Below are 13,745 nucleotides of genomic sequence, written 5' to 3' on the forward strand. Positions count from 1 at the left end.
AACTTTCACAGCATGATTTAATAAAATTGCAGTGTATGAATATACAAACTAGTGTAAGAGTCATTACTTTCATTAAGAATATTACAGTGAATAAATTAACCTAAAACAATAAAACCAAAGCAACAGATATATGTAAGTCATTTACATCTTGTTGGCGACTCATTTGGTGTAGGAAAGAATGAATGTGTTATGGTAGAAGTTTCATTAGCTCTTGTGTTTCAATGGACTTCAAAGCACACCACAAGAATTCAATGACAATAAATATAATCCATAAACAACAATAGTATATGGTACTTTTTTTAGCAAGATGTTCTCTGCCATTATATTTTAACAGTCATGTTGCATTTTCATTATAAAAAAAAGTCTCATAAGTGCTTCAGTGGTGTCATCAACGAAATCCGCAGACATATTTTATATGGCTTTATTACATAACTTGACAGTCAGACCCATGAATGTGATATTGTCTCATGAGACATACTGAAGCTATTGGAAGGAAGGCTTTAACATATTACAGTAAAGTCATAGTATATACTATCTGTCTCAGAGAACCTTTGCTCAGTCCTTGGCTGAACTTTTTTAAAATATTTAACGAAATAGCATATGAAATAACGGCATTTCTAAACACAATCAATTATTTACAATTATAGACATTTTAAGATGTTTACATTAACATCTTCTTAGTGTCTTGGTTTACATACTATGACAGGCTGTTGACCATAATCTCTAGGGTAGAATACGACTAACAGAATTTCCTCTGACATCTGACTGTGAGGCAGAACTATTTATAGGCAAGATCCTTTGGGAACAGGAGTTAGTATAGATTGGTTTCAGAGTGTGAATTACCTGTATCTCATTTTGCATCAGAAAAGACTAGGAAATTAGAATTACAGTATGTGTATGGCTGTTGCTTCTTAGTATGCTGAAATGAATTATGATCTGTTACTCCAGGTGTGATTATATATGACACGTCTTGACAAACTCTGGTTATACTGGCTACACTTTGGGGATATTGTTGGCAAAAATCCAACTACCTTCTACCATTAAATGTATGGTGTGGAAGTGTAGAAGATAATTTTTCCGATAACAAACTGTTTCTTACAGTTGGCTAACCAGTTGGATGATATGTGTGAATATTTGTACTTTCTGTATCCCGGGGTCATATGTGATAAATTTGAAGGGACTGAGAAGTATAAGAATTGCCTTGTTATGTCCTCACTGAAAAAAGCTATGGAATGCTGAGATTATAGTTAGTATTGTATGTGGTATTACATGGTTAGAAGAGAAAGCCCATTTCAGTACATTAAGCACTTGCTAATTAGAACATTTAACTAAAGCACTAATAAATCACATTGCAAATATGAAGGATTATGCCTTCAGTCATTTAGGTTTTTCTAAATTATACACAGAGCTCACAGTCATGCTGGTCATTAAAGGTTGTACTACTCTTTTCATTCAAATAGATCATTTTCAACAACTAATAACTTTATCACTCTTTTAGCTTTCAAGATAAAATTTGTCAAGTTTGGCCTCTGTTTTGCAGGTAACATGAATAATAATAACAACTATTGTTGTTATTGCTGTTGTTGTTTCATTTTGTTTTGTTTAAATTTTGAGCAAAACTAGTTCTGTAGTTTTAAGGACTAAGATGAGGGAGAATGTACCTCTTTTCCTATTAATAGATTGGTTCTGGCACCTAAGTGTTAAATTGCATAGACTTTAAATTTGACAGGGACATATAGATGAGCCTTTCAAAGGAATGGCGAAAATTGGTTGTAATTTGTTAAAGTAATAAGGCTTTTAAAAATGTATCTTCCATAGCGGATTTTCTATGAGCTATCAGTGTTTTACTGGTAAATGCATAATTATGAGTAACATCAGAAGCTACACATGGTGCTATGTCTAGCATAGGGGGCATGCTAAGTGAAAGAGACCAAGCAGTAAAGAAAACTTTCCACCTTGATTTTAATGGAGGCCATTTTCAGAGCAAATAGGGTATGTCTACACTACCCTCCTAGTTCGAACTAGGAGGGTAATGTAGGCATACCGCACTTGCAAATGAAATGGATTTGAATTTCCCAGGCTTCATTTGCATAAGCGGGGAGCCACCATTTTTAAAACCCCGCTGGTTCGAACCCCCGTGCAGCGCGGCTCGAACTAGGTAGTTCGGACTAGGATTCCTATTCCGAACTACCGGTACACCTCGTTCCTAGTCCGGAATCCTAGTCCGAACTACCTAGTTCGTGCCCCGTGTAGCCGTGCTGCACGGGGTTCGAACCAGCGGGGTTTTAAAAATGACGGCTCCCCGCTTATGCAAATGAAGCCCGGGAAATTGAAATCCCGGGCTTCATTTGCAAGTGCGGTATGCCTACATTACCCCGCTAGTTCGAACTAGCGGGGTAGTGTAGACATACCCATAGAGACACAGGAGCTGGTAAAAAAGCTCCATCTCTGCTTTCTTCATAACAAGATAGCTCTTAGCCTATGGGAAAGGGCATTGCACAAAGACACTGTAGATACGTCTACACTGGCGTGTTCTCACATAAAAACTCTTTTGCAGAAGAGTTCTTCTGCAAAAACTCTTCCAGAAGAGAGCGTCTACACTGGCACCTGCTTTTGTGCAAGAGATGTGCTTTTGCACAAGAGCATCCATGGCAGTGTAGATGCTCTCTTGCACAAGAAAGCTCTGATGGCTATTTTAACCATAGGGCTTTCTTGTGCAAGAAATTCATGTTGCCTGTCTACACTGACCTCTTGCACAAGAACAGTTGTGCAAAAGGGCTTATGCCTGAGTGGGAGCGTCAGAGTTCTGGCACAAGAAGCCCTGATTTCATACGTTAGAACGTCAGTTTACTTGTGCAAGAACACTTGGCCAGTGTAGACAGGCAGCAAGTTTTTGTGCAAGAGCAGCTGCTTTTGCACAAGATCGTGCCACCGTAGACACAGCCTGTGAGTTTAAGCCTTTCCTCTTTTAAAAACAGGTTAGCAACTATTTCCTCTCCTCACACCTAACAACCTAAAGAGGCCACTGTTCGAAAGTCCAGTTTTGCAGTCCAGCTATTTACTTCCATATGCAAATTGGAGGCAGCCACTATCGAGAATGAGAGGTCTAAGAATGCTCATCCAATCTAATAATCTGTATTGTTGAATATTCTTTAGTGCCTAGATATGAACATGGAAACATAAGGCTGTTGAGTGGTATGCCTGGCCGAAAAGGGAACCAGCCTAAAGGAATATTTCCCTACCCACTTCTGTCATCGGGCTTTATCTCAGCCCCTTATGAAAAATAAACTGACTGAAACATGGATGCGAACAAAAGGGGTTTTATTCAACAGTTCAAACAAAGTAAAGAGCATAACTATAACCAGGACCCCCACAACTAAAGATAAGTTACATAAAGGTGGTGCGTGACTGTGATTCAGGTGAGTTCCTTTCCCCAGGATGGGACCCAGGTAAGGAAATGAAGAAAACCGCTACCATATCCTGCAGCTTGTGGACCCTTACGGCAGTGAGACAGGTCTGGATTCCATCTTCAGGTGTAATTCAGGTGAGAGCGATCAGACTGTATCAGCTCTGCTACAGCGATGGTTGGCCCACTCCCCTCCCTGTGCCATCGTGGGTGTGTATGTCCTTGTTGATGAGGGGTGGCAGCTGGTAGCACACCCCTTGAGTGCAGCTCAGTTCACCCTCCCACAACTGAAACCTATTAGCCTGCTGCTGGCGTACCCTTTAAGCATCTCCAGTCTCCGCCACTCAGAATGGCAGCCCTTTAGAACTCCAGAGACAGCCCTTAAAGAAGCTGCTATTGCTGGGCAGAACCTAGGTCACGTGTCTGCCTAGTTTTCCTACCCAAACACCAAAGAGTGGGAAAATGACCTCAGGGGAGGGGGAAGAAGGGTGTCCAAGATGGGGTCCATGCTGTTGTTTCGACTTTTACAAAATGGCGTACCCATGTTATTGATTACCAAAAATTTCCCCCTAAAGGGCCAGCTCCAAAGTCTATTGAAATTGAAATCAGTGGGAGCCCTTCTATTTACCATAGGTTCCATAGGTTGTCCAGTACTTAAAACATAGTGTGTAAACATCGTTATGAAAGCCTATTAATAGGTTGTGAAAATCTAATTGATCAGCAGTTTTCTGTTTCATCATTTTGTAATAGTACAACATGAGTAGAATACTATAATATTCTGGTAATTAAATGGAACCTTGTGTACCATTGATTATCTTCTCTGAGTCTTTCTCATGAGCTACCATTGAGAATCCTTCCCTTCTTGTGTGCTCAAGAGCTAATTTTGAAAGCCTATCCTGCCTTCTCTACACCTAGCAATCAGGGACTTATGATTGTCATCAAACAGTTTCATAACTGAGATGCAGGGAAGATACTGGGAAAACAGTCTCACAGCTGAGATGCATACATTTGGAATCAAATAATAAAAGACAAATCAAATGGCATGAAAAGTCACTACTGAGAATCCTCCAGATTATGAATGAGTGGTGGAGTGTTTTGACTGTAGAAAGGTTTGAGTTAATGTTATATTTGCTTTTGTTACAATATTAGAACTCATTCTATTGAAGGAGTAACTTGTGCTGTGTGAAACTTTCACTATAAAACTAGTAACCGTGTGAGGATATAGCCTGGTTTGGTGTTTTATTATCATACTGACTAAGAAGCTCAAATTACATTTATTGAAAAGTCTGCTGCATTTTCAAGCCTACTTGGACTCTGTTTGGAGCAAATGTACATTAATTTATAGATTCACTTTAACACTGGGTGAAACTCTTCAGTGTTGATTGTGTTTTGAGTTGTGTGGCTGGACTGACTCAAACCTGAAGCTTAAACTGAAAATCAAGTGATGAGAGCCCCCTGGATTCCTAGCTCTAGATTGTGAACTGTAACCAATATGTTTCATATAGGTCTAGTGCTAATGAGGAAAATTCAGACTTGGATTATGGAGACAAAATCTCATTCCTTAGGCTTTTAATCTTCTTATACCAATGACTCAAATTTCATTTAGGATTTCTAGTTACAATGAATATTAATCAAATCTATATGTATAGTTTTTATGCATTTTATGCAAATCTATATGTATAGTTTTTATGCATTTTATGCATAAGCAGAACTGTAGTGACCAAGAGGTGTGAATCTCACTACTGCTGCAGAACTTGATCCAAAGCCCATTAAAATTAATAGGCTCCCATTAATTCCAATGGACTTTGGATCAAGCACTTTAAAAGGCAAAGCATGTAATCCTAACCTCTCCCCTGCCATTCCTGATGCCAGAAGCCAGCTGGTAAGTACTCACCTTGAAAGGACATGATTCCTTAAGGCTCTGAAGACCTGTCAGGCACTAGCCAGACTTACAGCTTCAGATAGTGCTAAGTTTGCATTATGGCCAGCTTCCCAGCAAGAGCCTCTTCCTTCATACACACAGCATCCTTTCAGAGGTAGGCAGCATGTAACCCTCTATGCATTATAAAAATAGCATTTATTGTCTGTCATTGTGTTCATTCTTCCTTAGGGTAGGGAGCATTCAGAAGTATATGAGCCATGTTAGGTTGATAGCATGGTATACTCTCAAGTGCTTTTTATTTGTATGACTTTGGAGCTGGAGAGAGAAGCCTATTTTATTACTCTGTTTTCCCCACTTAGTAACAGATCTGCAGGTTTTTTATAACTGTAACAGTACTGATGACCTGTTCTATTTTGCCACTTACTGTAAAGGTCAATAAATATGAAGTTTAAATTGCACCAACATAATATCTATAATATTCTTCATCTTCATAGGGCTGCTTAATAGGAATATTGCACGTTAACTTCCAAGGGTTCTGATTATAATCAATAACTAATCAGAAAGTAACTTACTCAAATGAAGTCAGGAATAATACTAAACTGAATCATAACTTCCCCAAGCACATAATTATAAAGTCTTTTCCAAATTCTATTGAGCAAAAATGTGTATCTAGCACATTTTTTCACTCTAGCATCTGTTCTAAAAACAAATGAAAAAGGAAACTTTCAGCAGAAGCTTCTACTTTCAAAAGAATGACCTTTAGGGAGATACTCTGTATCTATAGTAGATGAAACCACTTAATAAAAAGAATTGGAGAAGTGTCCTATCAAAGAAACAAAGTATGGGGACAATATGCACACTGCACTGGCTGGAGTAGAATTTCTGGGGGAACAAGGTTTCTGGGGCAAAAGGAAATCACTTTCATGGTGCTTACAGTATGCCAGGGTTCAGCCCTGGTCCCGCTAGACTTGGCAGTTCATAGCCCCAGCACATCTTCGCTCGCCTCATCATTTATTAGAGTAAAATAGATTGCTTGAGCCTCAGTACCTCTTTCATTACAAATTAAGCAATTCTCTTGGAAGTGGACTAAAGTAAAAGAAAGATGCATCTTGAAAATATTCAAATCAATGGTTGTCTGAGCTCTGAAATATAACTCATGTTATGATAATGAGTAGCCCTGTGGCATCTTAGGGTATGTCTACACTACACGCTTATTCCAGAATAATCTATTTCAGAAGAAATACGCCGAAATAGCTGGCATTTGATGGCCTATATCACATTAGAGGATGTGCAATTGTATGAGCCCCTGATGTTGCGGCTCATGTGGTTAGATCTTGGGATGGTGTTACTTATATAGATGTGTGGGTTTGTTGCAGGGGTAAGTTCCTAGGTGAGTGCATCTGAGGTGTGATGTGTAAAGTATCTGGAAAATAAAGGCTGCTGAAAAGTATTTGCTTCAGGTTGGTGCATCACTGATAATCTACAACCTATCTTGAAAAATGATCCCTCACTCTCACAGGCCTGAGGAGACAGGAGACAGGCCAGTCCTCGCCTACAGACAATCCCCCAACCTGAAGCAAATTCTTTTTTTTTTTTTTTTTTTTTTGAGAGAGAGAGTGAACCTCACCCCAAATTAAATAGGGAAGTGAGTTGAAAATCATAAAATCATATGAGAGCCTAAGCACTGGGCTGTGGGTGCCTCTTGTGTTGGTTTTATTAGAGAATGAATCCAAACTCTGAAACCTCAACATATTTCAGAAAGGGAATTCTTGTTTCCAGGCCAATTCTAATTCTGAGTTTCTTCACCCTTTAGGAAGACTCTTCCTTACCTCAGACAACTGAAAGTAATGTCTGATTTCATGTCTTCTCAACACTTGTCACAATATTATAAATTCTTTATACTACATTTACATGAGACTCTTAAAATAAAGCCTTAACCCAGAAATAAGATTACCACAGTTACTGCAATCACAGCCAACTGAAAAATGGGCATTTTTTATTAAATTTCTGAGCGTTTTCTCATGTACTCTGTCCCACCTTTTAATATGGGGAACACTAAAAGGTTCTTGCTTACTGTACGAAAGTCTGTTGGCCCAAATACTGCATCATCTACTCTGCCTCCAAATGTATTACTAGTGGTCTCTTATGGAATGCAAATAAGTGGCCAGATTCTAGCCCTGTCCCCTTAGATATGCCAGTTGTGTATAGGGGCCATAAACGGAATGCAACAGCTTGGAGGTGCAGGAGCTAGATTATACTATTCCCCCAATGCAGGAACTATAAAGGATGGCTTAATCATGTCTGGGGTGGAGCAAGTGCTGAGAGCAAGGGTGGCCAGAGAACTCAGTGCTGCATCCAATCCATGCTGCAGAGCAGCACTTTGGCAGCTATGGTTAGGTGCAGCACTCTGTACCTCAGAGCAATATCCTGAAACCTCATCATGTTGTGTTTTGTACAAAGTATGCCTTGTGAGATGTCATTTTAAAAGTCTTGATCTATTGAACATTGGATTGAAGTCTTGATCTATTGAACATTGGCCTGTTGGATTGTATGTGCTGTTATGAAGTTTTGCTGGGGAGCTGGAAGGCACTGACTGGAGCATTGCTAACATTGGTGGCTAGGATATGCATTCATATAACTCAGTTGCATGTGTCCCTACTAAACATGGGAGTCAGACCCACAATCCCAGACTCCAGAGGCTGTTGCCTTAGCCATTAGGACACTGGGACCCACCCCACCTTTAGTTGATACCTTATCCCTCCTACCCTGGGAAAGCAAGTGGTGTCTGCCTAGCTGATCCCAGGGCAGGCGGCTTGTAGCTAAGCAACAGCACACAGAGCTGGTGGGAAAGAGGGCTCAGTAGTCCCACAGTCCAGGTTGCAGGCTGGGAACCTAATCACAGCAGTGTGTGGCTCTACTGGCCTCTATCACAGGCAGAAATAGCATAGTGTAAAGGTGGATTAAAGTCACCTTGTGTATATTGATATGCTAGTAATTCTGGCTTCAGTTAAATGTGATGGTGCAGCTTTAATTCAATTCCATCACTGCTTTCTAAGAGACAAGGCCCAGTTCAGACAGGAGGTATGGGTTTCTTCCTGCTTAAGTATGCATTCCTCTGCCCTCCAGAGACTATAATGACTTCACTCCATCTTGTCAGCAAAGTAGAAGAATTCTTCACAGTGAGCGGTGCCTGAGAAATGAGGCAATCATCAACAACTTACAAGTTAGAACACCTCTTTTCCTCAGGATTGGTCATCTATAAAGGTTATGGAATGAAGCGCCTCCCTGCCATGTCAGAGTTTCTTGCACATTTATTGTGATGTACACATTCCCAAGTCACACAGTGTGCATCTGGGAGTTCCTACAGCTACAGCTTTTCCTCATTGCGATGGAGGAGTATGGCCACTGTTCCATGCTAGCACAGTCAGAGCTATCTTCTTCTGGTTGGGTTACAATGGGAGTATGTCTGTGCAACTTGCTCCCTTGCGCTGGTCAATGGTGTGGGAGTTCATGCTGCATCCTTTTCCAGGGTGGGGGCAGCTGCTGGCTGCTACTGCTGCTATTTCCTTAGGCACTCCAGGATGGTCTACTGGACCAGGCACTGGCCTGAGATTCACGTGTCATGTATTCAATTCCTGGTTAAGCCATTGATTTCCTGTGGGACTTTGGGCAAGTCACTTTAACTTATGCTGTCAGTTCTTCATCTGTAAAATGGATTTTGTATGGACACAAAATCCAATAATGACTTTGAAGCATTTAGAGGCAACAGTGATAAGAGCCATATAAGCACAAAACTAGATAAATGGGAGGTTTTTTGGAGAAGGGAAAGCAGTGCTCATCAGTGAGGGTATGTCTACACTACAAAGTTAATTCGAACTAGCGGATGTTAATTCGAATGAACTTTGATAGGCGCTACACAAGCGCTCCGCTAGTTCGAACTTAATTCGAACTAGCGGAGCGCTTAGTTCGAACTAGGTAAACCTCATTCTACGAGGACTAAGCCTAGTTTGAACTTACTAGTTCGAATTAAGGGGTGTGTAGCCCCTTAATTCGAACTAGTGGGAGGCTAGCCCTCCCCAGCTTTCCCTGGTGGCCACTCTGGCCAACACCAGGGAAACTCTATTGTCCCCCTCCCAGCCCCAGAGCCCTTAAAGGGGCACGGGCTGGCTACGGTGCCCGTGCCAGGTGCAAGCCTGCCAGCACCCAGCTAGCAGACCCTGCACCTGGCACGGCTCGAGCCAGCCACCCGATGCCCCCCAGCCCTCCCCCTCTTCCCGGGACCAGGCTGGTGGCTCCTGGGAGCTTGCCCGGGACCGCAAGAGGCGGGCACCCGCCTGGTCTAGTGTGGACATCGTGGACCTCGTACACGATCTCCGCACTAGGCACAGGAAAGTGGCCATCTAGGGCAGGAGAGCTGCCAGCCTGGCCACCCAGGAGCAGGTGTGCATGAAAATCAAGGTGGTCCACTGAGACCCCCGACTCTAAGCCCTGAGCTTACAATGGCCGTCCTGGGTCAGACCAAAGGTCCATCTAACCCAGTAGCCTGTCTGCCGACAGTGGCCAACCCTAGGGACCCTGGAGGGGATGGACCGAAGACAGTGACCAAGCCATTTGTCTTGTGCCATCCCTCTCCAGCCTTCCACAAACTTTGGGCAGGGACACTACTCCTACCCCCTGGCTAATAGCACTCCATGGACCCAACCTCCATCACTTGATCTCACTTCTCTTTAAACTCTGTTCTAGTTGTAGCCTTCACAGCCTCCTGCAGCAAGGAGTTCCACAGGTTGACTCTTTGCTTTGTGAAGAACAACTTTCTGTTACTAGTTTGAAGCCTGATACCCATTCCTTTCCTTTGGTGTCCTCTAGTCCTTCTATTATGGGAACTAATGAAGAACTTTTCTGTATGCAGCCTCTCCACCCCACTCATGTTTTATAGACCTCTATCATATCCCCCCTCCATCTCCTCTTTTCTAAGCTGAAAAGTCCCAGTCTCTTTAGCCTCTCTTCATATGGGACCTGTTCCAAACCCCTCATCATTTTAGTTGCCCTCCCCTCTCCCACCCTCTCTCTTCCCCTCTCCCACCTCCTTTTCCCAGTCTCCCCAAGTTTTGTTCAATAAAGAGAGATTCTATTTTTGAACACAATTGTCCTTTATTTTGTACATCAGGAAGGGGGGCTAGGGAAGGGTAAGTGAAAGGAGGTGAGGGAGGAATGGGGTACGAGCCCACGATGGGGAGGACTGGGCTGGCTCTGCGGGCTTCTGGGGGTGGAACCTCTCCTGCAGCCCCCCAATTGCCTCCTCTCCTTAGATGGCAGCCTGCGGCAAGTGCAGCCAGTCTGATGGCCGAGTGCTGTGATGTGCCCAGTGTGGGTACTCTGGGCAATCCAAGCCAGGACTACTTTGCAAGCGGGGCACCCCTGAGAACTGTCTGTCCTGGGTGGGGGTCGGGTCACTTTAAGCACAGCCCTCGGCTAGCCTGAGACAGCAGCTCCACGCTCTAAGTCCTCCTCTGATGCCCTGCCGGCACTGCTTCCGGCCATCCTTAACCCCGCTTCAGGGTCCACTTAATGTGGACATGCTAGTTCAAATTAGCAAAACGCTAATTCGAACTAGTTTTTTAGTCTGGATGCGTTAGTTCGAATTAGCTTAGTTAGGTCAAATTAGCTAAGTTAGGTCAAATTAGCACTGTAGTGTAGACTTACCCTGAGAGTAGTTCCTTTAAATGCCCTTAAATGTGGAGCCGTGCACACTGTAGTCCAACTTTAACAAAGTAGACTTGTCGACCATACAGAAGACCTGATATTAAAAAACTCTTTGGGATAATAGCATACATATAAAGGAGATGCAAATCATAGGAATAAACTAGGAATTTGCATATGTGAGAGTTTCTAATTGAAAACCGAATTTACATAGGCTAGACCATGGGGGCAGACAATGCTGACTTTCCCACATACCCCAATCTATATACTTCTACTTTGCAAATGGTGATCCATCATGCTAGTGATAACTCCGATTCCCTGCACATTGAATTTTCAGACTTTCTGCTAAGAAATCTAACATGCGTGAATTTACAGCACCGTTGCAGAAGCAGTTTCTGTGATATTAGCGTGTACACAAGGAACAGAATCCACTGATTCCTTTCAGTCACTACTGACCAGACAAGATTCCAATCAATGACTTAGCAATATATAGATTTAAAAGGTGAAAAGGCAGCCTTCCCAGTAACTACTGTGTTTTGCTATGTTAAAGTTACAGCATTTGCCATGTGTCATTTGCCTTGAATTGTGCTCCAGAATCCAATCTTAATTTTTTGTCATTGTTTCTAACCCTCTTGGTTGGAAAGATGACTCTGGAAAGATGAATGGTGAACTGCAGTCACTTGGAATTGTAGGGGAGCCATGCTTGCAGACAGGCAATGTGAACAAAAATGTCTTGAAGCCTGCCACTGGGTTATCCTAATGGGTAACATGCCAAAAATTGCTGACCCATGTTGTAAATCAGGGAAATGTTCTCATGAGTCTGCAAGCAGCCTAACACAAGAGCTGTGTGAACTTTTCCATTCATCTTAGTGAGATGTTAATTTTGAAAATTAAAGATGATATTTTATAGGTCAATATCATTAATTGTTTCATGGCTGACCTGTTTAGCAGAAACATCTTTCTGATTTATTCATTCCATAATAGTTTCTAATGCCTCCCAATGGGTCCAAATGCCTGCCACTGTCCCCTACTTATGTGCATATATTTCAAGTTCTGGATTTGATAGCTTTAATGATGAAGTTATGAGATCTTGATACTGTAATCTTTGGAACATTGACAACTGAAAATATGTTGACAGCATCCATGTAACTTACACTTTAATTTAAAAATGCACAACATAGGACTGTGCTGTTCATTTCCATATTTAACTTAGTAAGATCATCCCATTTGAATTTAAAGGAAGCTGTCACAAAATTGCCAGGTGCTACAGTAGATTGTTGCAAAATCCTGAAATATTCAAGTGTGCACAGAGGTTATGTATAACTAATTGCCAACCAAAAGAGTTTCTGAAACTTTTTTCCCCCCAATAGTTCATAGCTAACCTTTTTTCTAGCCTTCTAGCACACACACATACACATTACATTTTTATACCTGAATTTTCAATTTTGGGTTAAGTTATTTAGCCTAGCAGCAAATGAATGGAAGACCAACAGTTCAAAAATGGATAGAAAGAGCTGTTGTGAGCAGATATTTAGTACAGTATGGTAAGCCTATTCACTGCCAGAATTTTCTTATATAAAGAACAAACGAAAATCCTGTCCACTTGTGACAAATAGCAAAGGGGGGAAAGTCTCCAGAGACACCAGCACATAGGATACAAAAATAGCGAGGATAGTAAACAATTAGGGTGTGTCTACACAGCAGGGTATAACTCAAAATAAACTATGCAAATTGAGCTAGATTATTTTGAAATTGGGAATGACTACACAGCACTTATTTTGAAATAGAGCACTCTTCCTCCGACTCGCTTACTCCTCGTACAATGAGGGTTACAGGAATCGGAGTAAGAAGTCCTCCAGCTTGACAGTATTTTGACATTAATTCAAAATAACCATCTGCTGTGTAGATGCGGACTAAGTTATTTCAAAATAATGTTGCAGTGTAGATGTACCCTTACTTAACCTCAGCCTGTACAAATGAAATCAATGAACATTTACCTCCATCAGAAATTAGATTTATCAGAACAAAAGATGAGAAATTAGAAAGTATCCTGATAAAAAAATTAATGGCTATTAAACCTTGAAAAACTTTAAAAAAAATGAATAGTCTAGCAGCATCTTAAAGACTAACAAAACATATAGATGGCATCATGAGCTTTTGTGGGTACAAACCACTTCTTCAGATGATACCATCTACATGTTTTGTTAGTCTTTAAGGTGCTGCTAGACTATTTATTGTTTTTTAAGTTTTTCCAGTTACAGACTAACTCAGCTACCCCTCTGAAGCATTAAAACTTTGGAAACTCTTACAACTGTAAAAACTCTACGACCAAAACATATCTATCCAAATCCAACAGGTGGGAGTATGGCCAAAATAATTACTTAAAATAGGACAATAATCCTATTTTCATAAGACTTTTCATAGATCTTAGCCAAAACTCTTGCAAGGGACGAATAAAAGAATATCTGTATAGATAATTTCATCAGCTGTTCTCTGAAAATCAAACTACATGGTGTGATAGCTAACTATAGATGCATGGGCCTCTTTTTCTAAGAAAGACACTTCTTCGATGACTTACCTCTAACCATTATTACCATGAGCACATAAAACTCAATTTTCCCATGTCTATGCTTTGCTCATGGTGGTCAGGCAGTAGTAATGGAGCAAGTTATGGCTCCCATTCTAAATTAGCCCCAGCCTTAGTGTATTACCATAGCACATAGACCTAGTCATGGACTAGGATCCCACTGTGCTGTG

Source organism: Pelodiscus sinensis, chromosome 2 (genome assembly GCF_052426305.1).
Source record: "Pelodiscus sinensis isolate ZL-2025 chromosome 2, ASM5242630v1, whole genome shotgun sequence".
Taxonomy (NCBI): Eukaryota; Metazoa; Chordata; order Testudines; family Trionychidae; genus Pelodiscus; species Pelodiscus sinensis.